This window comes from Pan troglodytes, chromosome 9 (assembly GCF_028858775.2).
Source record: "Pan troglodytes isolate AG18354 chromosome 9, NHGRI_mPanTro3-v2.0_pri, whole genome shotgun sequence".
NCBI classification, from domain to species: domain Eukaryota; kingdom Metazoa; phylum Chordata; class Mammalia; order Primates; family Hominidae; genus Pan; species Pan troglodytes.
Window position 1 is genome coordinate 34,691,621 of NC_072407.2, and position 26,811 is coordinate 34,718,431.

The 26,811-nt window shown below is 37.7% G+C and overlaps 1 long non-coding RNA gene across 1 annotated transcript in view; it reads right to left on the reverse strand.

Moving 5' to 3' along the window:
* Window positions 1-9,719: 9,719 nt before the first annotated feature.
* LOC134807294 (uncharacterized) overlaps window positions 9,720-26,811 on the reverse strand; it is a 48,452-nt gene continuing 31,360 nt past the window's right edge. The window contains exons 2-4 of the long non-coding RNA XR_010147382.1: window positions 20,153-20,440; window positions 18,435-18,552; window positions 9,720-11,561 (exon numbers count right to left, since the gene is read on the reverse strand). This is a non-coding gene — a long non-coding RNA (uncharacterized LOC134807294). The remainder of the gene's footprint in view (window positions 11,562-18,434; window positions 18,553-20,152; window positions 20,441-26,811) is intronic.

The following is a 26,811-nucleotide window of genomic DNA, read 5'->3' on the forward strand; positions in this document are numbered from 1 at the left end:
TACTACCAGTATAGCAGTAAATGCCCACAAGAGAAAGCAGGAAAGATCTAAAATTGACATCCTAACATCAGAATTAAAAGAACTAAAGAAACAAGAGCAAACACATTCAAAAGCTAGCAGAAGGCAAGAAATAACTAAGATCAGAGCGGAACTGAAGGAAATAGAGACACAAAAAACCCTTCAAAAAATCAATGAATCCAGGACTGGTTTTTTGAAAAGATCAACAAAATTGATAGATCGCTAGCAAGCCTAATAACGAAGAAAAGAGAGAAGAATCAAATAGACGCAATAAGAAATGACAAAGGGGATATCACCACCGATCCCACAGAAATACAAACTACCATCAGAGAATGCTATAAACACCTCTACACAAATGAACTAGAAAATCTAGAAGAAATGGATAAATTCCTCGACACATACACTCTCCCAAGTCTAAACCAGGAAGAAGTTGAATCTCTGAATAGACCAATAACAGGCTCTGAAATTGAGGCAATAATTAATAGCTTACCAACCAAAAAAAGTCCAGGACCAGATGGATTCACAGCCGAATTCTACCAGAGGTACAATGAGGAGCTGGTACCATTCCTTCTGAAATTATTCCAATCAACAGAAAAAGAGGGAATCCTCCCTAACTCATTTTATGAGGCCAGCATCATCCTGACACCAAAGCCTGGCAGAGACATAACAAAAAAGAGAATTTTAGACCAATATCCTTGATGAACATTGATGCAAAAATCCTCAATAAAATACTGACAAACCGAATCCAGCAACACATCAAAAAGCTTATCCACCATGATCAAGTGGGCTTCATCCCTGGGATGCAAGGCTGGTTCAACATACAAAAATCAATAAACGTAATCCAGCATATAAACAGAACCAAAGACAAAAACCACATGATTATCTCAATAGATGCAGAAAAGGCCTTTGACAAAATTCAACAACCTTCATGCTAAAAACTCTCAACCAATTAGGTATTGATGGGACATATCTCAAAATAATAAGAGCTATCTGTGACAAACCCACAGCCAATATCATACTGAATGGACAAAAACTGGAAGCATTCCTTTTGAAAACGGGCACAAGACAGGGATGCCCTCTCTCACCACTCCTATTCAACATAGTGTTGGAAGTTCTGGCCAGGGCAATCAGGCAGAAGAAGGGAATAAAGGGCATTCAATTAGGAAAAGAGGAAGTCAAATTGTCCCTGTTTGCAGATGACATGATTGTATGTCTAGAAAACCCCATCGTCTCAGCCCAAAATCTCCTTAAGCTGATAAGCAACTTCAGCAAAGTCTCAGGATACAAAATCAATGTGCAAAAATCACAAGCATTCTTTTATACCAATAACAGACAAACAGAGAGCCAAATCATGAGTGAACTCCCATTCACAATTTCTTCAAAGAGAATAAAATACCTAGGAATCCAACTTACAAGGGATGTGAAGGACCTTTTCAAGGAGAACTACAAACCACTGCCCAAGGAAATAAAAGAGGATACAAACAAATGGAAGAACATTCCATGCTCATTGGTAGGAAGAATCAATATCGTGAAAATGGCCATACTGCCCAAGGTAATTTATAGATTCAATGCCATCCCCATCAAGCTACCAATGACTTTCTTCACAGAATTGGAAAAAACTACTTTAAAGTTCATATGGAACCAAAAAAGAGCCCATATTGCCAAGTCAATTCTAAGCCAAAAGAACAAAGCTGGAGGCATCACGCTACCTGACTTCAAACTATACTACCAGGCTACAGTAACCAAAACAGCATGGTACTTGTACCAAAACAGATATATAGACCAATGGAACAGAACAGAGCCCTCAGAAATAATGCCGCTTATCTACAACTATCTGATTTTTGAGAAACCTGACAACAACAAGCCATGGGGAAAGGATTCCCTATTTAATAAATAGTGCTGGGAAAACTGGCTAGCCATATGTAGAAAGCTGAAACTGGATCCTTTCCTTACACCTTATACAAAAATTAATTCACGATGGATTAAAGACTTAAATGTTAGACCTAAAACCATAAAAACCCTAGAAGAAAACCTAGGCAATACCATTCAGGACATAGGCATGGGCAAGGACTTCATGACTAAAACACCAAAAGCAATGGCAACAAAAGCCAAAATTGACAAATGGGATCTAATTAAACTAAAGAGCTTCTGCACAGCAAAAGAAACCACTATCAGAGTGAACAGGCAACCTACAGAATGGGAGAACATTTTTGCAACCTACTCATCTGACAACGGGCTAATATCAAGAATCTACAATGAACTCAAACAAATTTATAAGAAAAAAACAAACAACCCCATCAAAAAGTGGGTGAAGGATGTGAACAGACACTTCTCAAAAGAAGACATTTATGCAGCCAAAAAACACATGAAAAATTGCTCATCATCACTGGCCATCAGAGAAATGCAAATCAGAACCACAATGAGATACCATCTCACACCAGTTAGAATGGCAATCATTAAAAAGTTCAGGAAACAACAGGTGCTGGAGAGGATGTGGAGAAATAGGAACACTTTTACACTGTTGGTGGGACTGTAAACTAGTTCAACCATTGTGGAAGTCGGTGTGGCGATTCCTCAGAGATCTAGAACTAGAAATACCATTTGACCCAGCCATCCCATTACTGGGTATATACCCAAAGGATTATAAATCATGCTGCTATAAAGACACATGCACACGTATGTTTATAGCGGCACTATTCACAATAGCAAATACTTGGAACCAACCCAAATGTCCAACAAAGATAGACTGGATTAAGAAAATGTGACACATATACACCATGGAGTACTATGCAGCCATAAAAAATGATGAGTTCATGTCCTTTGTAGGGACATGGATGAAGCTGGAAACCATCATTCTCAGCAAACTATCGCAAGGACAGAAAACCAAACACTGCATGTTCTCACTCATAGGTGGGAATTGAACAATGAGAACACTTGGACACAGGAAGGGGAACATCACACACCGGGGACTGTTGTGGGTTGGGGGAGGGGGGAGGGATAGCATTAGGAGATATACCTAATGCTAAATGACGAGTTACTGGGTGCAGCACACAAACATGGCACATGTATACATGTGTAACAAATCTGCACATTGTGCACATGTACCCTAAAACTTAAAGTATAATAATAAAAAAAACTGTAAATTTTAAAATGTAAAATCTTTTCCAAAAATTTAAATTTTACTCTGAGATGAGTTCTCAACACTGGTCATCTGCAGACATCTTCTGACCCTGCTGAGGGAAGTGTTATGCCTGTGATGTTTTCCTCCCTGGAGAACTATTGGAAAACCCCTACTTTGTCAGTTACTAGATCTAGGTCTTAGTCTAATCTCAGTCCCAATTTAGCCATGTGACTATGAATGAATTACTTAATGTGTCTGGGACTCAGTTTCTTTATCTAGAATTTAATTCATTGAGAACATATTTATTGAGCCTTTGAATGACTCTCATTGAGCTCTTACTATGTACCAGAATATTCTAAGTGCTTGATATATGTATTTTTTGATTTCCAAAACACTGTGAGTTATGAGCTGTTATTATCATTTCAAATTTACAGATGAGGAAACTGATGCCCAGAAAGATTAAGTCACTTGCCCAAACTCACACAGCTAGTAGAAGTGCTACAACTAAGACTTGAACCTAAGAAGTTCAGCTCCAGCATTTGTTCAGTTAACCATCTCATTACATGTCAGTTAGGGTGGGTACAGCTGCAAAAAATAGGAAACTCAGCCAGAAGAAAGTTTACAATTAGAATATTTATTATCTTACAAGGTTGAGATTCCAAAGGCTGGTGGTACCAGGGTTGACTTAATTGTTCCATGATATATCATCAAGGACCTGGACTATTCCCTGTCTTCCACTCTGCTTCCCTCAGCATGTTGGCTTTTGTCTCCCAAGCTTGACTCTTTCTGCTCAAAGGATAGCTGGTGTAACTGTAGGCACCACAAACTATTTTTATTGGGGAGGAAATCTTCCCCAGAAGCCTCCAAGAGACTGGTCAAAACTGGGTTATATGTCCATCGTTAAGCCAGTCACTAACAAAGGAGAATGAGATTATAATTTTGCTTACACCATTTAGGGTTAACCCTTGGGTCTTGGGCAGTCCCTGTCTTTATTGAGCACTTTTTCTCTGTGAGGATTTTATGAGTAAGAAGGGGTGGGATGCTTGGCTATTGGGTAGGGATAGGACAGTGACTGCCACTGTGGTTAAAAGCCAATTCCCATGTTCATTGGATTTACTATATTCTCTCTTAGCTTCTTTCACCTCCTGGATCCAACAGTCACCAAGTCCTAATCAGACTATCCTCCAGATTTGCAAACATAGTATAGTTCTTCATTCACTAAAACATGAAGTCTAATCTTAAGAGAACACCGAAGGCCTGTCCTGCCTGGGTCTACAATCCCTTTACCTTTCTAGTAACAACAGTTTCGCCCCACCATGGTATATATAGCCAAAGTGGAGGAGAATTGCTTGCAGTTCCCTATGCACACAGAGATGCTGTATGTTCGTGTCTTCAATTCATACTGTTCCTTCTGCCTTGACTACCCTTCCTCTTTTGCCTCCCTGGGGAACTGCTACCTAATGGTATCGTGTACAATTTAGTGAGAGATAGAGACTTTGGGAACAGGACAATCCATGTGCAAAACAATTTTTTATCATCTGAGAGATAGGGTGGGGAAGTGGATCCAAAAGGAGGTTTTATAGTAGTCCCCTCCTCATCTGCAGTTTTGCTTTCCAAGGTTTTGGTTACATACCATCAACCATCAATCCAAAAATATTGAATGGAAAATTCCAGAAACAATCAATTCGTTAAGTTTTCAATTGTGTGCTGTTCAGAGTAGCATGATGAAATCTGTCCTGCTCCACCTTTCCTATAACATAAATCATGCCTTTGTTCAGTGAATCCATGCTGTAGATGCTGCCTATCCATTAGTCACTTAGTAGCCTGACTTGATTATCAGATGGACTTTTGCAGTATTGCAGTGTTTGTTTTCAAGTCACCTTTATTTTGCTCCATAGTGGCCCGAAAGCACAAGGGTAATGACCCTGGCAATTCAGCTTTGCCAAAGGGAAGCCATTAAGTGTTTCCTATAAGTGAAAAAGTGAAAGTTCTTGACTTAAGGAAAGAAAAAAAATTGTATGCTAAGGTTGCTAAGATGTACAGCAAGAATGAATCTCTTATCCGTAAAAAATTGTGAAGAAGGAAAAAAGAAATTTATTCCAGCTTTGTTATCACATCTCAAACTGCAAAAGTTACAGTTATGGTGTGGGAGAAGTATTTAGTTAATATAGAAAAGGCATTAAATTTGTGGGTGGAAGATATGAACAGAAATGTGTTCTGATTGACGGCAACGTGTTGTGCTAGAAAGCACTGGGCCTGTGTGAAGACTTAAGCAAGGGATCCCCTGAAATGAGTGACACCAAGCCATCTGCTGCAATTAAGAGATGGTTACACAGATTCAGTAATACAGAAGGCCAACTGGAGCCTCACACTACATCACAATGCCTACCTCATTCACCTCACATCATCTCATCACATCGGCATTGTATCAGCTCACATCATCACAAGAAGAAGGGTGGTACAGTACAGTAAGATATTTTGAGAGACAGACCACATTCACATAATGTTTTTTCACAATATGTTGTTAGAATTGTTCTATTTTATTATTGTGTTGTTAACCTCTAACTATACCTTATTTAAAAATTAAAATTTATCATAGGTGTATATGTATAGGAGAAAACATAGTATATACATCCAAAGTTTCAGGCACCCACTGGAGGCCTTGGAATGTATCCCTTAAGGATAAGGGGGACTACTGTGTATGAAGAAGAATTTGCTGAATTAAAACTGACAAGTAGGAGGAAAGTGTGAAATTTGGTTGTCTTGGAGGATGGTGAGGCCAAATAACCAAATAGAGAGTGGACATGGAGGAAGGTCAGTTCTACTACGCACGTCTTGCAACTGAAGTAATCGTGGGACCACTAGGAGGAAATTGTCCATCAAGAGCTGAATGAGAGAATGTGAAGCTCAGAAGATAAGTTTGACCTAATGATTTAGAAGTCATATGATATGGTTTGGCTGTGTCCCCACCCAAATCTCATCTTGAATTCTAGCTCCCATAATTCCCACGTGTCATGGGAGGAACCCGGTAGGACGTAATTGAATCATGGGGTTGGGTCTTTCCCATGCTGTTCTCATGATAGTAAATAAATCTCACGAGATCTGATGGTTTTATAAATGGGAGTTCTCCTGCATAAGCCCTCTTGCCTGCTGCCATTTAAGATGTGACTTGCTCCTCCTTGCCTTCCGCCATGATTGTGAGGCCTCCCCAGCCATGTAGAACTGTGAGTCAGTTAAACCTCTTTCTTGTATAATTACCCAGTCTCAGGTATGTCTTTATTAGCAGTGTGAGAACAGACTAATACATCATAGTACAGATATGATAGATGGAGACATTTTTCTGATTTTCTTCTCTTTACAGAGAGGATGACGAAAGTGGGCATGTGTGAGTTCATGGAACTAGGCCAGGACATAGAAACAGCCCTTAGCAGAAGCAATGGAACATGAATCATTGGACCAGAATGGAAACTAAGATTAGAGAATAACAAGGCCTGGTGGAAGAGTTAAGTCTAAAGTAGTTTATAAAAGTTGAGAAGATAATAGGTCATTGGATGTGAGATAAAAGTGAAAAAAAATTCAAGAAGGGTCTGAAATGAGTATTGAAAGATGAAGTGTGAAGTTAAATAAAAATTGGAGGGCTAAGAAATTGAAATAAAGGAAAAAGAGTTTATAACATCAGGCAGAGGTAGTCTGAGTGACGCTGGCTTGAAGACATGGCCGGCGCCCACTATAGAGCTTTGCCATTCTTGTTTGTGGGTGGATGGGTCAGGATTATTTCGAGGAGCAGAACTCATATAGATGCACAAGCAGGAACAATTTGGAAGTTACTCCTCAAAAGTTGATAGGATAAAAAGAGAAAAAGAAAGAATACAAAAACCTGATGAACAACACACTTACAAGGTAGGCAAAAGAAGAAAAACCACAAAATATCCTAAAACAGGTCAATCACCACGTAAGAGAAAAAAGGTGGAGGGAAAGAATAAGATAGTATCTATGATCTCCTCTGGCTCTGATATTGTATGATTCTTACCTAGAAAGAGTTCAGAAAAAAAAGATTTAATTCATCTAATCCACTTATTAATTTACAGTTATCAGTAATGGATTTGGGGAGAGCAGGCATAGAGACATAATACTCCCTTTTGAAACCAAGAAAGAAATATGATCCGTAATTCTGAGCTTTTATGTAAAACAAAAATATCCTCAAATTTAGTATTTCTTCCCTGCTTCTCCAATGAGGGATAGCATGACTGCTTGTTCTCCAGTGATAGTAAATAAAATGCTGGAATTCAGGGACTCCAGTTAGCAGCTCTAACTGCTTGTCTGCTTCTTCTGTAGGAAGGGAATTGGTGACATCTGTCTCAGTGAGCATCTGGTGACAGCCCAAGAACACACAGGCACTGAGAGGGACCACATCCTTCTGAATCCCTTCGGATTGAAGAGCTTGCCTCTGAAGGCCTTGGGAGTCAGAATCAGCTTGGAAGATTTTTATGAGGTAAAATGGCAGGCAAGTTTGGATGAATTAAAAGAAAGAGAATTTCACATGCCATGAAAACTTTTCTTTAAAATAACATATGATTTCATCATATGACATACCGTTACATCCTGGTTTGATTCACAAACTTTGAAGAATAAGCTAACAGAGGGAGTGGCATAAATTTCTGGAAAAAGCTTCCCTGATTCCTCTCTGGCAGGGCTGCCTTACGACTTAGGCGGACCCCAGAAACATCTGCCTTCATGGGCCCCTTCTGCCATTAAAAAAATACAAAAATTATATTTTACAGCTGTGTTAGTATAAAGGCAAATCTAATACAGGCTGGGTTGATTACTACATATTCATTATTATTAGTGTCATTGTTTTTCTTCTGTGAGAGAAATAACAAAAGATGTTTGTGGATGCCTAAAAGTATTGGTGCTGGCCTGCTGTGACTGTTTGGCCCCTGGGTGCCAGCCCGGTTGCTAGGAACACCTTTCTGCTTTTCCTGACCATGCTTGAGTCCCACTGCCAGACCCTGTTTCTCCATGGAGCCCTGCTTGACTGATCCTGCCTGTGGGAACGCCTTCAGTATTTATTGTCTGTCTGATTCATTATGCAATTAGTATAGTCTGTGATCTATTAGCATTTATCTTTTATGTATGAGTCCTTTTATCCCAAATAAATTTTAAGTTGTTTGAGCCCAGGGACCATGGCTTATGCCCCTTCTTCTCCTTGGTATTTACCACATTCAGTGATAGCTGCCATTTATTGAGCACATGCCATGTGCCAGGCATAGTTCTGCTTTTATTCTCACTTTCCAGAAAAAATGCAGCTAATGGAAGAAAAGAAGCTTGCTCCAGGTCTCCCATCCAGACCCAGAATGTCAATCTAAGTTTCTCTGGTTCTGAAGTCAACCTTTTTTCTACTCAATAATCTCCACATGTGGGTTGTGGTGATGATGACGAAGATGAATGGGGGTGGGGAGAAGGGAAATAATATGAAATCAGTGTAAAATCTCAACAGGTACTTAAATTCTGTATAGTAAAGCAAATTTAAAGCGCAACTTGTTCAGCTCTAACAATTTTTTTCATAACTTACTTGAAATCTTTATTCTAAGTGTTTTTGATAAGAGGTATTCATTTACCACAGTGACAACAATGGGATAAGTCACTTGTCTTTGCCATAAGGAAATCCCTCATTTCAATATCTTGAAGTGAACGTTTCAATATCTTGTCTCCTTCCTTTATTTTTTAAAAAGGGAGACTAGAAATAAAAGTAATTTCTTCCCAAGGACAATATGATCAGGTACTAATTCTTCCTTTAATACGTCATAATCGCACCCCATGTTTGAACGAATGTTGGGTGATGTCAGAGTTAAACCCAAAACATCTATTCAAGTAATTCCAAATTTGAAGCAATCAAACATCAGTATGTTCATATCTTATCTGCTTTCATTATAATTCATGGAGAGGCCTATGATCTTGCCATTTTGTCATGATGCCATATAGTAGCCAATGAATACTAAATTGTATGCTTCTTAGCTATTTTTCTACCAGTTTCAAGTGGGAACAGATTTCACCCATGTGCTGCAGTTTGTCCATTTAAAATCTTACCTGCCTAGAATGTGTGAAATCACAGAAACCCAGAAGAGAACACTATTTTTACATACGCAAAGTTTGGTGTCATAGAAAGAGGATCCAAGTACATTTGGCCTTGGATCCTTCCTCTACCACTTAACGCTGGTGTGGCCTCAGGAGTGTCACTTGATTCCTTTTGTTCATAAATAAAGTAGTGATAAAAGTGTTTACCTTTACATGTTAATTGTAAGGCTAGGAGATTTGCTATGGAAAATACTTTGCCCAGTCTTTAGCATGTAGTAGGTGCTTACTAAATGCTAGTTCATTAATATCATTGCTATTATCATTACCGTCTCTGAATGGTGCCAAAGGACTAGTTAGAAAAGTTAAGATAAAAACAGCTCTTGAATTTATTCACTTGGGCCTTGATATAGACTGGGCCTTTTATGTTGCCAAAATAGCCAGGGAAATATAAGTGTAAAGTCACATTAAAATGTTTCATGCAGGGAAAAATAAGTGGTCTCCTAACTTGATTTTGCTCATTTATTTTTCCAGCAAGCATTAAACCATAATCAGGCCCTTACAACTGGAAACATCACATAGCAATTAGAGTTTCACATGTCACAACTGAGGTCTTTGGGGAAAGAGATGCTACTGACATACCAGCCCATTCTGTCCTTTGCAACCTAATGTCCCCGTTGTTACAACCAGCATTTTGTAATACACTTTTACTATCCTGAAATGAAACTCATAGATAAAATAACCTATCTTCTCATTGGGTTTTTTTTTTAAAAATGCCCTAAGTATCTATCATTAGAGGAAAAATAAAAGGAAAGTAATATACAATTTAAAATAATCTAAAATGCTATGGCACAGCTACATTGGGGAACTTAATAAAGTTGTCAGACACTTTTGCTTAAAAATAATATCACCTTGACTGCAATATCTACAAATACAGATTGACACAGATGGCTGAACTGGCAACTCAGACACCAAGAGCTATATTGCATCTTTGATGCTATTTTCTAGAATGGTGAATGACTCTTGATAAGTTCCAAACACAGCAAAGCATGATCTTTCCTTAATTTATGTAATTGTGTCCCTGGAAAATTTAGTGTGTATTAAAACTGTGCAAAAATATTTTGTGTTATATGTATATATGGAGTTAGGCTCTATGCCAAGACAGTTACAAAGAGGTTTTTCATTGACAAAAATGCCTGGAGGGACATCCCTAACTTGTCCAAACTTGAACTTGGGACAATTTTTCATTGTGTGCAATTGTCTTGCCCATTGCAGAACATCTAGCTCAGTGGCCCTTTATCATTTTAAGGCTAATAGTACTTACTAATTACTGGGACCAAGAAAATTCCACAAAAATTTTTCAAAACATCCCCTAGGGATGTCCTGCTTCTGTTGAGACTACCACTGTAGTCATACTAAGCACTTGCAATTCTCTCAACAGCCAGACTTTGCTTATTCTTTTTTTCTCTGCAGGAGATGCTCTTCCTCTACTTGGCCTTGCTATTAATGACTTAACCCTAAAGACCCACATCAGGTATCTCTAGTCTAGGAAGTCATCTGTAAAGCTCCAGTTGCCTTCCCTTTGTGTTCTCATAAGACCCTCTGCTTAAGGAATTTCGACTTTGATTGTACAGTATTATTTGTTTTCCTACATCATCTAAGAGCTCCTGAAGGCAGAATAAATCATTCAATTTATTTTTCTTTATCTTTATTTACTTATTTTTACCTCTTTAAATTTAAATTTATTGGTTTCAGCCTGCTAGCTTTGAAGAATACAAGAAGTTCGGGCGAGGAGGGGTTCCCTGCAGCACAGCACAGCTGCCTTGCCAGATCATGGCCAGACTGCTTCTTTAAGCGGTACCTCAATCTATTCCTCTTCAGTGGGCAAGTCCTCCCTGCAGGGGCTTCAGCCACACAAGCAAGGGTTCTACAGACAAAGTTCTGATCTCTCCCTGGAATGAAGCTCACAGGGGAAGAGCAGCTGTCATCTCTGCAGTTTGGTAAACTCAGCCATTCCAGCCTGCCAACTTTGGAAAATACAAACGATCCAGGCAAGGAAGGGTCTCCTGGCACCTACTTTACCAAAGGGCAGCCAGAGGGCTTCTTGGGGTGGGTCCCTGATCCCATTCCTCCCAAGTGGGCGGGACCTCCCAGCAGGGGTCTCCAGCCACCTCCTACAGGCATGTTCCCTCTGGCAACAGGTCAGTGCATCCCTGGGATGGGGCTTCCAGAGGAAGGAGCAGGCTGCCATCTTTGCTGTTTTGCAGGCTTCACTGGCGATATCTCCAGGTACAGGGAAAAACTGAAGCAACTAAGGTCTGGAGTGGACCCCCAGTAAACTGCAGCAGCCCTATGGAAGAATAGCATAACTTTTAAAAGAAAAACAAACAGAAAACAACAACAACATCAACAAAAAAGACCCCACAAAAACCCCAGTCAAAGGAGAGCAAACCTCAAAGATCAAAGGTAGATAAGCCCACAAAAATAAGAAAGAATCAATGCAGAAATCCTGAAAACTCAAAAAGCCAGAGTGCCTCTTCTCCTCCAAATGACAGCAACATCTCTCCAGTAAGGGCACAGAACTGAGCTAAGGCTGAGATGGCTGAACTGACAGAAGTAGGCTTTGAAAGGTGGGTAATGATGAACTTAGCTGAGCTAAAGGAGCATGTTGTAACCCAATGCAAAGAAACCAAAAATCATGAAAAACAATACAGGAGCTGATAGCCAGAATAGCCAGTTTAGAGCAGAACATAACCAACCTGATGGTGCTGAAAAACACAGCACAAGAACTTCACAATGGAATCACAGGTATCAATAGCAGAATAGGCCAAGCAGAGGGAAGAATCTCAGAGCTTGAAGACTATCTTTCTGAAATAAGACAGGCAGATAAGAAGAGAGAAAAAAGAAAGAAAAGGAATGAACAAAACCTATAAGAAATATGGAATTATGTAAAAAGACCAAACGTACTACTGATTGGGATATCTGAAAGAGATGGGGAGATAGAACCAAGTTGGAAAACATACTTCAGGATATCATCTAGAAGAACTTCCCCAACCTAACAAGACAGGCCAACATTCAAATTGAGGAAATGCAGAGAACCCCAGTACGATACTCCATGAGAAGATCAACCCCAAGACACAACATAATAAGATTCTCCAAGGTCAAAATGAAAGAAAAAATGTTAAGGGCAGCCAGAGAGAAAGGCCAGGTCACCTACAAAGGGAAACCTATCAAACTAACAGAAGACCTCTCAGTGGAAACCCTACAAGCCAGAAGAGACTGTGGCCAATCTTCAATTTTTTATTTTTTTTTAAGACAGAGGCTTGCTGTATTGCCCAGGCTGGAGTGCAGTGGCATGATTTCGGTTCACTGCCACCTCCACCCCCCAGGTTTAAGTAATTCTCCTGCTTCAGAGATCCATCATGTGCAAAGACACACATAAGCTCAAAATAAAGGGATGGAGGAAAATTTACCAAGCAAATGGAAAACAGAAAAAAGCAGGGGTTGCAATCCTAGTTTCTGAGAAGACAGACTTTAAACCAATAAAGATTTAAAAAGACAAAGAAGGACATTACATAATAGTAAAGGGTCAATTCAACAAGAAGAGCTAAGTATCCTAAATATATATGTACCCAATACAGGAGCACCCAGATTCATAAAGCATGTTTTCTTAGAGACCTACGAAGAGACATTAGGCATTAGACTCCCACACAATAATAATGGGACACCCCACTGTGAGAAAATAGACAGAAAATTAATAAAGATATTCAGGACCTGAACGCAGTTCTGGATCAAGAGGACCTCACAGATATCTACAGAACTCTCCACCCCAAAACAACAGAATATACATTCTTCTCATTGCCACATGGCACTAAGTCTAAAATTGATCACATTGGAAGTAAAACGGTCCTCAGCAAATGCAAAAGAACTGAAATCGTAACAGTCTCTCAGACCGATGCAATCAAATTAGAACTCAAGATTAAGAAATTCATTCAAAACCACACAACTACATGGAAATTGAACAACCTGCTCCTGAATGACTCTTGGGCAAATAATGAAATTAAGGCAGAAATCAGTAAGTTCTTTGAAACTAATAAGAACAGACAATGTACCAGAATCTCTGGGATGCTGCTAAAGCAGTGTAAAGAGGGAAACTTATAGCACTAAATGCCCACATCAAAAAGCTAGAAAGATTTCAACTTAACAGCTTAACATTTCAACTAAAATAACTAGAGAGCTAAGAGCAAACAAAACCCAAAACTAGCAGAAGACAAGAAATAACCACAGAGCTGAACTGAAGGAGATAAAGATGTGAAAAACCCTTCAAAAAATCAACAAATCCAGGAGCTGGTTTTTTGAAAAAAATTAATAAAATAGGCTGGGTGTGGTGGCTCACACCTGTAATCCCAGCACTCTGGGAGGCAGAAGCAGGCTGATCACCTGAGGTCAGGAGTTTGAGACCACCCTGGCCAAAGTGGTGAAATCCCGTGTCTACTAAAAGTACAAAAATTAGCTGGATGTAGTGGTGGGCACCTGTAATCCAAGCTACTCGGGAGGCTGAGGCAGGAGAATCACTTGAACCAGGGAGGTGGAGGTTGCAGTGAGCCAAGATTGTGCCATTGCACTCCAGCCTGGGTGACAAGAGCAAAACTCCATCAAAAAAAAAAAAAAAGACTGCTAGCTAGATTAATAAAAAAGAGAAAAATCAAATAAACACAATCAGAAATGATAAGGGGGATATCACTGCTGACTCCACAAAAATACATACAACCCTCAGAGAATACTATAAACCCCTCTATGCACATAAACTAGAAAATCTAGAAGAAATGCAGAGATTTCTGAACACATACACCCTCTCAAGACCAAACCACAAAGAAATTGAATTGCGAATAGACCAATAACAAATTCTGAAATTGAGGCAGTAATAAATAGCCTACCAATCAAAAAAAGGCCAGGACCAAATGGATTCACAGCCGAATTCTACCAGAGGTACAAAGAAGAGCTGGTACCATTTCTACTGACACCCTTCCAGAAAAATCAAAAAGGAGGGACTCCTTTCTAACTCATTCTATGAGGCCAGCATTATCCTTTTACTAAAACCTGGCAGAAATACAACAAAAAAAAGAAAACTTCAAGCCAATATTCTTGAACATCAATGCCAAAAATTCTCAATAAAATACTGGCAAACCAAATCCAACAGCACATCAAAAAGCTTATCTACCACAACCAAGTAGGCTTTATCCGTGGGATGCAAGGTTGGTTCAACATACGCAAATCAATAAATGTGATTCCATCACATTAGCAGAACTAAAGACAAAAACTACATGATTATCTCAATAGATGCAGAAAAGGCCTTTTGTAAAATTCCACATCTTTTCATATTAAAGACTCTAAATAAAGTAGGCACTGAAGAAACATACCTCAAAATAATAAAAGCCATATATGACAACCCCATAGCCAATATTATACTGAATGGGCAAAAGCTGGAAGTATTCTTTTTCAAAACTTGCACAGGACAAGGATGCCCTCTCTCACCACTGCTATTCAACATAGTATTGGAATTTCTGACCAGGGCAATCAGGCAAGAGAAAGAAATAAAGAGTATTCAAATAGGAAGAGAGGAAGTCAAATTGCCTTTGTTTGCAGCTGACAAAACCCTATATCTAGAAACCCTCCTCATCTCAGCCCCAAAGCTTCTTTAGTTGATAAGCAACTTCAACAAAGTCTCAAGATACAAAATCAATGTGCAAAAATTGTTAGCATTCCTATACACCAACAACAGACAAGCAGAGAGTGGAATCATAAATGAACTCCCATTCACAATTGCTACAAAAAGAATAAAGTACCTAGGAATACAGCTAACAAGGGAAGTGAAGGACCTCTTCAAGGAGAACTACAAAACATTGTTCAAAGAAATCAGAGAGGACACAAACAAATGGAAAAACATTCCAGGTTCACGGATAGGAAGAATAAATATTGTTAAAATTGCCATACTGCTCTAAGTAATTCGTAGATTCAATGCTATTCCTATTAAATTACCATTGACATTCTTCACAGAATTAGAAAAAACTATTTTAAAATTCATATGGAATAAGTAAAGAGCCTGAATAGCCATGACAAGCCTAAGCAAAAAGAACAAAACTGGAGGCATCATGATACCCAACTTCAAACTATACTACAAGTCTACAGTAACCAAAACAGCATGGTATGGGTACAAAAAGAGCATAGACCAATGTAACAGAATACAGAACTCAGAAGGAAGACCACACATCTACAACCATCTGATCTGCAACAAACCTGACAAAAACAAGCAATGGGAAAAAGATTCCCTGTTTAATAAATGGTGCTAGGAGAACTGGCTGGCCATATGCAGAAAATTGAAACTGGACCAATTGCTTACGCCATATACAAAAATTAACTCAAGATGAATTAAACACTTAAATGTAAAACTCAAAACTATAAGAACCCTAGAAGAAAATCTAGGTAATACCATTCAAGACATAGGCACAGCCAAAGATTTCATGATGAAGATGCCAAAAGCAATTGCAACAAAAGCAAAAATTGACAAATGTGATCTAATTAAACTAAAGAGCTTCTGCACAGCAAAAGAAACAACCATCAGAGTGAACAGACAACCTACAGAATGGGAGAAAATTTTTGTCGTCTATCTATCTGACAAAGGTCTAATATCCAGAGTCCACAAGGAACTTACAAGAATTACAAGAATTTACAAGAAAAAACAACCAACCTCATTAAAAAGTAGGTAAAGGACATTGACAGACACTTCTCAAAAGAAGACATACATGCGGCCAACAAACATGAAAAAAAGCTCAACATCACTAATCATTAGAGAAATGCAAATCAAAACCACAAGAAGATATCATCTCACGCCAGTCAGAATGGGTATTATTAAAAACTCAAAGAACAACAGATGCTGGTGAGGTTGTGGTGAAAAAGGAACACTTTTACACTGTTGGTGTGAGTGTAAATTAGTTCAATCATTGTGGAAGACAGTGTGGTAATTCATCAAAGACCTAGAGGCAGAAATACCATTTGACCCAGCAATCCCATTACTAGGTATATATCCAAAGGAATATAAATCATTTTATTATAAAGACACATACACATATGTGTTCACTGCAACACTGTTTACAATAGCAAAGACATGGAATCAACCCAAATGTCCACCAATAATAGACTGGGTAAAGAAAATGTGGTACATATGTATCATGGAATACTATGCAGCCATAAAAGAACAAGATCATGTCCTTTGTGGGGACATGGATAAAGTTGGACATCACTATCCTTAGGAACAGAAAACCAAACACCACATGTTGTCCCCTGTAAGTGGGAGCTGAATGATGAGAACACATGGACACATTGCAGAGGAGCAACACACACTGGAACCCATTTTTTTGAGGGGGCAGTGGAGGGAGGGAGAGCATCAGGAAGAATAGCTAATGGATGCTGGGCTTAATATCTAGGTGATGGGATGATCTGTGCAGCAAACTACCATGGCACACATTTACCTATGTAACAAACCTCCACATCTGGCACATGTACCCATGAACTTAAAAATAAACGTTGAAGAAAAAAAATTAAAATGTACCTCTTTATCGTTAGTGTGTGGCTCATGACTGTCACATGAGAAAGACAGATGGATGGGATGGATATTTGAAAAAATCAATAAATGACAATTTTTATCCCAAATATTAATTAAGTAGCTACTTTAAAATATATAATGTGACTGGCTCTCAGAGAGATAACTCAAAAGTGGATTCTGTTATCAAGATGTTGGTAGTTAAGGAGGGGACTTAGATCACTCATGGCCATTTTCAAAAAACAAGTATAAACCATAGCATGTTAATTAGATATGGGTTGAAAGTAATCTACATGGTGCCATGTATTTTATTTAGAATTGGTGGAGAAAAATGCCTTTGTAAAGCTTTGAGTTTAGGAATCATTAATGTTATTTCAGGTGGATTAGGTAGGTTATTCTGATATGGAGCAGAACAGCACAGGACTGTTTTTAAAGAGCAGTTTTCATACTTGGAGTATTTTAAAGTACTTTAAAGTGCTTTACAAAGTAATGAGTTAAACATTGGTAGTGAGAAACTGTGTATGCTAATGGAGAAACCCATTGTGCTCTTGACAGTAGCTCAAACAGGACTGTGGAAATTAGAAGCAGTTTTACTGATACTGGCCAGGATTTGGGATTAATCCTTGCTCCTTTTGAAAATTGCCATGGGATCTTTAAATTGCACTTGGATGGCCGCCGTGTTTAATAAGATTGTTTTCTAGACCTGAAACTCAACCAAAAAGTTTGTGCACAGACTTTCTACAAATAAAGCATATTTGGAGGTAGCAATTTTTTTCCATAATGAATTTGGATAATGATAGATTTTTATACAAGCAGCAGCAGGAATAAAAGAATCCCCATGACCCTTTGCCGGCTTTTAGAAGTAATCTCATTGGAGATTCTGAAATATTCAGATAAATGTGTTCCAATTTTGCCTTTGCTCTTCAGGGTTCTGGCTGGGACTAATATAAAGGTGCCAAAAATCTAATGAGGAAGCCTGTTCATGAACAATTTCCATACCACTTTTAACAGACTTGCAAGGTTAAGAAGGTCTGAATAAATATGCAAACTTTATGATATCCAATGGAATAATTTTTCCTGCCTTTGGCCTTTTAAAAATTTTGCACAAAATTCCATCCAAATTCTATCCAAATATAAGTGACAATTTAATTGGAAAGAGTGAAGCAATTTGAAGTTTAAAATTTATTTTAATATATTGTATCATCTATTAAGTTAATACAAAATGAAAGGTTAATACTACTATTAGTATGTTTGAGAAATCCCCACTATAAGCCTACAATGAAATCTACAACATAAATGATAGATATTAAAACTAATCATTTACTAAAATTCTTTAGCATTCTGTTTACATTTTGCTTGAGAACTATGTTACTATAATTCACTATTCATTCACCCAATAGAATTTGATTGGGACCGAGTGCTTCTAAGACAGAAATACAAGTTAAGAAAGGAATCTTGGTAAAGACCCGGAAAGCAGAAGTTTATTGAATCCAGATTTTAGAGTTAGCAATAGTGAGACTATATATTGTTCTGGAATTTAAATTAATCTCCAAACTCTCAGCCTTTACTTATGAACTCTGTCTTTTCACATCATACAGAGGTTTAATATGCTGAAATCATTACCTTGATGTCAGCTTCATTTCCACACCTTTAAAATCCCTGCAGAATACATTCATCAAGCCAACTTTCAAGGAAAAACAAGAAGGAACTTGGTGTATCAATGTTCATGTTACTTGCCCTACTGTATGCAAAACAAAACAATACATTTTTTATAAGTAAAGTTACATAAGCTTGACCACAGATGAGCTTGTCTAACCCATCATAAGCAACATAAGCAAAAGATTGAGCTTGACAGTGCTTAGGGCTCACAATGTGAGTTAGCCCCAGTGTGAGTTTTAGAAGTTGGGGATGGTGAAGGGGCAAGTGCTTCCCCCTTGTCAACATTTCAACGTAACCCCAAAACTTTTCAGAGGTGGAAGCCAGTAAGGAATTATAACTATTGCAAATGTAACAGACTTTTCAAGAACATGGGAAAAATCTGAAGGATAAGTATTATTTTAAAAGAATATACAATTCATATATTTTACTTGTAAAATTATTTATAAAAATTAAAAGTAAACTGTGAGGGCCATCCCATGGTAAAATCTACCTCTATGACATTCCCCTTGCCTGCAGTTTCAGATGTTGTAGTGATGATATGTCTTTCTCAAGGATTGTAATGATAACCCAAACTAAGGCAAAAGCTGCATATTAGAATAGCAGGAACTCTGATTTAGGACATAATTCAGTTTGCATAATCTTACTTCTGCCATGAACCCTGACTCCCCGTGAGATTATAAAGGCAAGCCTCACTCTGTCGTATTTGCCACAGTATTCTCAGTGCCTCATGCATCAAGTATGGGTGCCCCTTAAATATTTTTTGAATGAATAAGTAACAATATTTTGGCTTTGACTTCTGTCTTGATCTCAACCATTTCATTTGTAAAATAAGTGGGTTAGGCTAGATGATCTTCATGTCCCCTTCCAGTCTAGGACACTGTTTCTTAACTACCAGCCCTTGTTAACAATACAGATTTCAGGACCAAAATCAAAGTCTCTGGGTATGGGGCCTCGGCAATTGCCCTTTTAATGCTTCACAGATGCTTCTTTTGTACAAGAAATTTGTTCTAGGACCATACAAGTATCTTAAAATAAGTTTAGAAGTAGAAATTTTGACCACATCAAAGTACTTATATATAAAGAGCAAGTAGATAGTGAAGGTGACCATCTTGATAATTTGGTTCTCTAATTCCCCATACTCTAAGTTAACTTAGAGATTATGAAATTTTTGTAAGGCCTTTCTACCCAGAGAATTTCCTTCATTCTTGATGGAGGTGGACAAAGATATAGTATTTCCAGATTTGGTTGAAAAGCTATAACTTTTAAATAAAGCACTCTATTCTTTCTTTCTTCATGAAGATATAATTTTCAAGCTGTTAATCTTTCTATATACAAATATATCACTAAACTAGGTTTTGAAATATTATATTATAAACACAGAAAAATCTCTTTAACTGACAGACCAAAATGTAATTGGCTTTCTTAATATTCAAACACATCAATCTTTTAAAATGTTAATTGACATCTACTTTCCTGGATAAGTGTTTTCTTTTATAAAAGTGTAATTTTAAAAATCCTAAATTTAAAAGTTGGCATTGGTAGGTATAAATTTTTCATATTGACAACAGAAAAGACAACTTTTTCTACTCAAATTCCTACTAGCCACAGAAAATACCAACAAAACATGATTAATAAAACAACCTTAAGTCTTTTCATGGACATTCCCAAAAACCAAAACTAACAGTTGGGTTTAGGATGCTCAATTGCTTCTTTGTTCTTCCAAACTTCATATTCTTGATGAGGTGTAGATTGATATGACTCAAGAGAAGCCAAAGCAAAGATATTTGGTTTATGTATCTGAACTCTAGTGAAAGCCAAATAGGTAGGCTTTTAAGGTAGACTGAGAGGCCAGATTTTCAGACATCACTCAAGCAGAACTCGTGCTGGGCTCCCTCTCATTTCAATGAGTTGTCCAAACCAAACACAGCCAGTCAATTCCAGTTTTTTCCAACAGTTTGCATAGTTTCCAACTGCGGAAAGGGAGAGACAATTTTCGTGATTCCATGTCAGATGTCAGGCCTGCTGACCTTCAAGGAAAGCTGAGCTTGACAATGGTGAACATTGCCCAGAGTACACAAAGTTAAAATATTTGTTCCTTTGCCAGAAATACAGATGGATGTAAAAATAGGAACATTTTAAGGTTTGAATTTAAACAGTGTTCTTTAAAGAACACATTATTTTGAATTTTTTTTTATTCCAGAGCTATCATATATTTTAATTTAGGTGCAAAGAGTATTACACTTTGATTTCCAGTACATATTGTTACACTAAAAAGCAAAGCACAAAAGAATATCTATAATATGCTACTCTTCAAATAAGAAAAAAAGAAATTTGAAAAAATATCAACTTCTTTGTGTAGAAGAGATACAGAGAGGGTAAAGCAGAAACTAAAGAGATTGGTTACGTGATGGAGTAAGATGAGAAAAGGATGGAAAGAATGGAGGAATCAAAACAGGTTAGCAGGGATGAGGAGGGCATGACATTTTTCTAAGTATATATATTTAAGAGCTCTTACCCTTAGAATCATAGTAATGTTTCATGTATCCATCACATACCCAAAATAATAAACAATAACCAAGCAGGATCCAGGGGGAGCCCAAACTGGAGCAGAAACAAGAACACATGATCTGCCCATAGTGCAAATAAATAATATAACCATATTCAAGGGAATGGGGAAGAAAAGAACTAGGTTTGGAGAACACTGTCTTGATGGATATTGTAAGGCTAAAGACACAAAGAACTATTATGCATAAATCGTATTTATGCATGCATAAATCGTATTTATGCATGCATAAATCCTGTAATATTACAAGTAAATGTGTTTCTCAAAGGTTTATGGTTTGACAATTCTTAAACAATGGGTATGCTAAAATTGAACAAATAGGTAAATATACTGAAGATAATAAGAAATGGGTTTCTCACTGCCAGGGAAAGAATTTAAAAATAAGGAAAGAGTAAAAACTAAAGCAGTAGTCCGCAACCATTTTGGCACCAGGGACCGGTTTCGTGGAAGACAGTTTTTCCATGAATGGGGTGGGGTAAGCAGTTGGTTTTGGGATGAAACTGTCCCAGCTCAGATCATCAGGCATTAGATTCCCATAAGGAGCGCACAACCTAGATCCCTCACATGTGCAGTTCACAATAGGGTTCGTGCTGCTATGAGAAGCTAATGCCACCCCTAATCTGACAGGACGTGGAGCTCAGGTGGTAATGCTCCCTCACCTCCTGCTGTGCAGCTCAGTTCCTAACAGGCCATGGACAGGGTACCAATCAAAGGCCCAGGGGTTGGGGAGCCCTGGACTACAGAGAACACTGTAGTGTTGTACTGGAATCTGATGTATCAGCATAAACTCATGGCTAGATAGATAGATAGAGATGTAGATGTAGATAGATAGATATAGATATGATTGATAGATATATAGAGAACTACAGATATGTTATGTATATGGCTTAAAGTACACATATATCTTTTCTAACATATAGATAGATATAGACAGATACATACATACATACATACATATATACATAGATACATAAATAGAGAACTACAGATATGGCATGTATGTGGGTTAAAGTACTTAAATATCTTTCCTAACTCTGTCTGCTAAGGGGGCTTAGAAATAGTGGCATCCCAGTAGTAATGCACATGCAGCACTCAGATCTTGGTTTCTAAACACCATTCTCCAATGAAAGGAACCAGGGCCCCCAGGAGAAACGGTTAGTTCCAGGGCTAAGGTCAGAAAAATACAAAATGAACCTGAATATCTTGTGCTAGCAGAATGTAAGGAAATGTTCACTAAAAGATGGGGGCCGACTGAAAAAACAAGAGCCAAATCTAGAACAATTTGAGTAACGAAATAAATGACAATATTGGATTATATCCTACGGAATACCCCAAATATCTATAAGTACACACTAACATAAATAAATGCTTGGTTAAATAAATAAATGAGAAATAAAGGAAAACTCTTCCTTACTGTAGAAATACAGTTAATAAAGGTACAAGAGAAAGGAAATAGACAATTACAATTAAGCAAACACCATAGTAATAATTGTTTGTCATAAAAACAAGATCCATCAATGAATGTCAAAATTGATAGGTGAAAGTTTGAAGAGAAACACTTTCTATAGCTTCAAAATGTGTCCCCTAAGATCTTTACTAACTACAAAGGAATGATAGTAAGTTTACAGTGGTGAAATGCAGCAGACACCAACTTAACCAAGTAAAGTCAAAATCATATCTATATATGGAATCTAAAAAAGTCAAATATATAGAAAAAGAGAAAAGAATAAAGGTTATCAGGGGTGGAACGGAGGGGGAATATGGGGAGATGTAGGTCAAAGGATACAGAGTTAAACATATATATATACATACACACACACATATATATATTTAAATTGTATATATTTAAGGTGTACAACATGATATTTTGATATAGACGTATACAATGAAATGATTATGACCACCAAGCAAATTAACTTATACATCACCTTACATAGTTACTTTTTTTCTTGTAGTAAGAACACCTAAAATCCACTCCTTTAGCTAATTTCCAGTATAAGATATAATATTATTAGCTATAGTCACCATGCTACTCATTATAGTCAGCATGCTGTTCATTAGATTTCTAGACTTATTCATCCTGCATAACTATAACTCTGTATCCTTTGACCTACATCTCCATATATTCCCCCTACATTCCACCCCTGGTAACATTATTCTTTTCTCTGTTTCTATATATTCAACTTTTTTAGATTCCACATATAAGTGAGATCACGCAGTGTTTTTCATTCTCTGTCTGGCTAATTTCATTTAGTGTGATGTCTCCCATTTTGTTGCAAATGGCAGGATTTCCTTTTTGAAGGCCGAATAAAATTCCATTGCATATATATACTCATTGAAATGTCGACAGACACTTAGGTTCTTTCCATAGCTTGACTATTATGCATAATGCTGCAATGAACATGGAAGCAAAGTTATCTACCTCTGAGGTCTGATTCATGTCCATGGGGTATATATCCAGACTGCTTGGTCATATGGTAGTTCTGTTTTTAGTTTTTAAAGGAACCTCCCTACTGTTTTCCATAATGGCTATACCAATTAACATTTCCTATTTCTGTGGTATTTGTGCCAAAATCCATAACTCCATTCCAATCATGAGAAAACATCAGACAACTCCAAGTTGGGAGACATTTGACAAAATATCTGACCAATATTTTTCAAAATTTCAAGGTCAAAAAAGACAAAAAAGAAACCCTTAAAAATGTGAAGTGCAGCAACTAAGGAAAAAGAAGAACCAAATGCAATGTAGTATCCCAAGTAAGACCCTGGACAAGATCCTGAACTTAAAAAAACAACATGAATGGGAAAAGGAATAAGATTCAAATAAAACCTGTAGCTTATTTAATAGTGTTGAGTTAGTGTTTGTATTAGTCCGTTCTGACCCTGCTAATAAAGATATACCTGAGACTGGGTAATTTATAAAGGAAAAGGGGTTTAATGGACTCACATTTCCACAGGGCTGGGGAGGCCTCAGGAAACTTATGATGGCGGAAGGGGAAGCAAAGGTATTCTTCCTCATATGGCAGCAGGAAGGAGAAGTGCCAAGCAAAAGGGGGAAAAGCCCCTTATAAAACCATCAGATCTCATGAAAACTCACTCACTATCACGAGAACAGCAGCATGAGGGTAACCACCCCAATAGATGATTCAATTACCTTTCACCGGCTCCCTTCCAAGACACATGGGGACTATGGGAACTACAATTCAAGATGAGATTTGGGTGGGGACACAGCCAAACCATATCATTGTTAATTTCCTGGTTCTGATCATTGTAATGTGGTTATGTCGGATATGGACAGGAGAAGCTGGATGTGGGCTATATGGAAAGTCTCTCCGCAATTGTTGAAACTTTTCTGTAAGTCTGAAATGTGTTCAAAATAAAAAGTTAAAAAACATGAAATGCAAGGTGATGTTTAAAAATTGTTTTAAAGATAACTTTTCGATCTTTTTAAAGGTTTTTGAAGGAATGATATAGTTCAGACTCTTTACCCTGAACTGCAAAGATTTGCACCAGGAGCTCACTCTTACCACTCCTATGTCATTTCCAACCCTCTGCCACCCATGCTGGCTTTTTTCTTTTCCTTGAGCATGTCAGATGAATTCTCAACTACACACACATACAAACACACACACACACACACACACACGTGTCTTCCCCTGATCTTCTCAAAATTGGCTCCTTCTCATTGTTCAGCAGAATTTCTTAGTCAGCTCAGACCAGGTTATACTGTATCTCAGAAATATACTTTTATTTCTCATGTATGCTTCATGGCCCATCCGTTAACTCCGAGTCAGCTGTGGATCTGCTCCCTACGTCTTCTTCATTCCAGGAGTCAGGCTCGAAGAGAAAACCCAGTATGGAATTTGCTGAGGGAAGAGAACAAGCCAGCTTTCAATAGCAAATGATGGCTCTCAGGGCTTCTCTGTGGAGCTGGCAGGCATGGTGTTCGTGCTCACATTTCATTGGTTGAAGCATGTCACCTGGCTAAGCCTGGTGTTGACGTGATAGGGAAGGAAACTTCTCCTATAGAAGACACTGCAAGTCACATGGTAAGGATGTGTAATCTTCCAGGAAAGAGAGCAAGAATTTGGGAACAATAAATAATCTATTATAAGACTCCTTGAAACTTTCTCAGAGGAACTTTCTTGTACCACCTGCATGTAAAGTTATCCCTCTTCCCCAGGTTACTTAATATTCTATTATTTTGTTTTATTTTCTTATCACTTTCTAGAATTATCTTACTTTGTTAAGGTTTCCCTTTATGAGTGGTCTTTCCACCACAATGTAAATTCTAAGAAAGCAGATAATTTATTTAAGTTAGTCATCACTCTGTCCAATAGTTCCTTGCTCATATTTAAGTGCTCAATAAATATTTGTTGGATAAAAGAAGGGCACAGCCTGGAACTCTCCAATTTCCATGTTTTTATACAGCACATCATATACAATGTCTCACTAAGAGCAGGCACTGATAAATGTTTGTTAAATAAATAAATGAATGCATATTTATATTGAATGAAATTAAAGATGAAAAATATATACATATATTTATATACACATTTTGATAATGGTTATGGCTACAACTAAGAAAAAAGAATTTCCTTATTAAGAAGGGACATTTCTATGCATTGACTTTTTCTCCTAGTGTACTTGGAAGAAGTAGATTAAATTTGATTTTTCTCATGTAGTTCCAGCTAACCTCACCTATAAATGAATAAAGCATTTGAGGATTCAGTCTGGCAAATGCAGAGCAGGTCTGCAGAACAGACATATTAACAAATTGTTTTGGAAGTGGAGCAGCAGCAGGATGGGGGATTGAAAGGGGTTGGGATATAGGCGACAAACAGCACAGACACACTGGTGTTGCAAGTGCTTTTTCCTTCTTTTGACTGGTAAGAGCTTCTATTGATAGCTCATTTTAATAAATGGTACTTCCTTGCAAAATTCTCTATCTTTCTTTTTCATAAGAGCTAGGAAATTTCCGTATCAATTCTTTGTTTGGACTTCCACTTCCTCCCCCAAAGGGCAAAATTATGATCTAATTTATTTAAATGAGCATTACCCAATAAGGTTGGCTCTGTTTAGCATGACTGTCTGCAGTCTCAAAGTATTCACAGACCTGCTCAGTTTTAGCCTTAGGGATAGATGGAGTCAGGGCTATGACTGCAGAAATCACGGTAGATGTTGCCTTCCCTGATCATAGATTTCCTCTATTAATAGTTCATTACTGTAGCTTTAAACTAGATAACCCACAATTTAAAGGTTGCTTTTCCTCTTAAATTTAAAAAAAAATTAAGATGAAAAATAGTGTGATTCTTTTCTTACAATTTTTAAATTAGGTCCCAAGAAAAATGTGCTAGAGATGGGTGTTATTGTTGGGAAATGGGAAATGGAAAAGCATGGGAGAAGTAGAAGTATGAAGCTAAAAAGTTTGTGTAATTTCCCAAGTTTACCTTGAGCTGGCTTTGACCTTAGGGTAAATTACCCACGGTTGTCACCGTAAACCTGCAACCCATTACTGCACAGACTGAATTAAGATGAGGTCTGTAATAAACTCTGCTCAAGGAGGTTCAGTTAAGAAAGGTGAGCAATGGACCAGTTATTCCAGCAGTCTTTCAGGGATACATTTTCATAGCATAGAGACCATTAGAGTGAGTTTCTACAATATTTACTTCTTTTCAATCTTTCTCAAATGTAGAGTTTAATGATTCCAGACAGTAAACAATACTCACAATGGTACTGATGAATTGTAAAGTTTTGTACTGAGGTATTCTGAGAGTT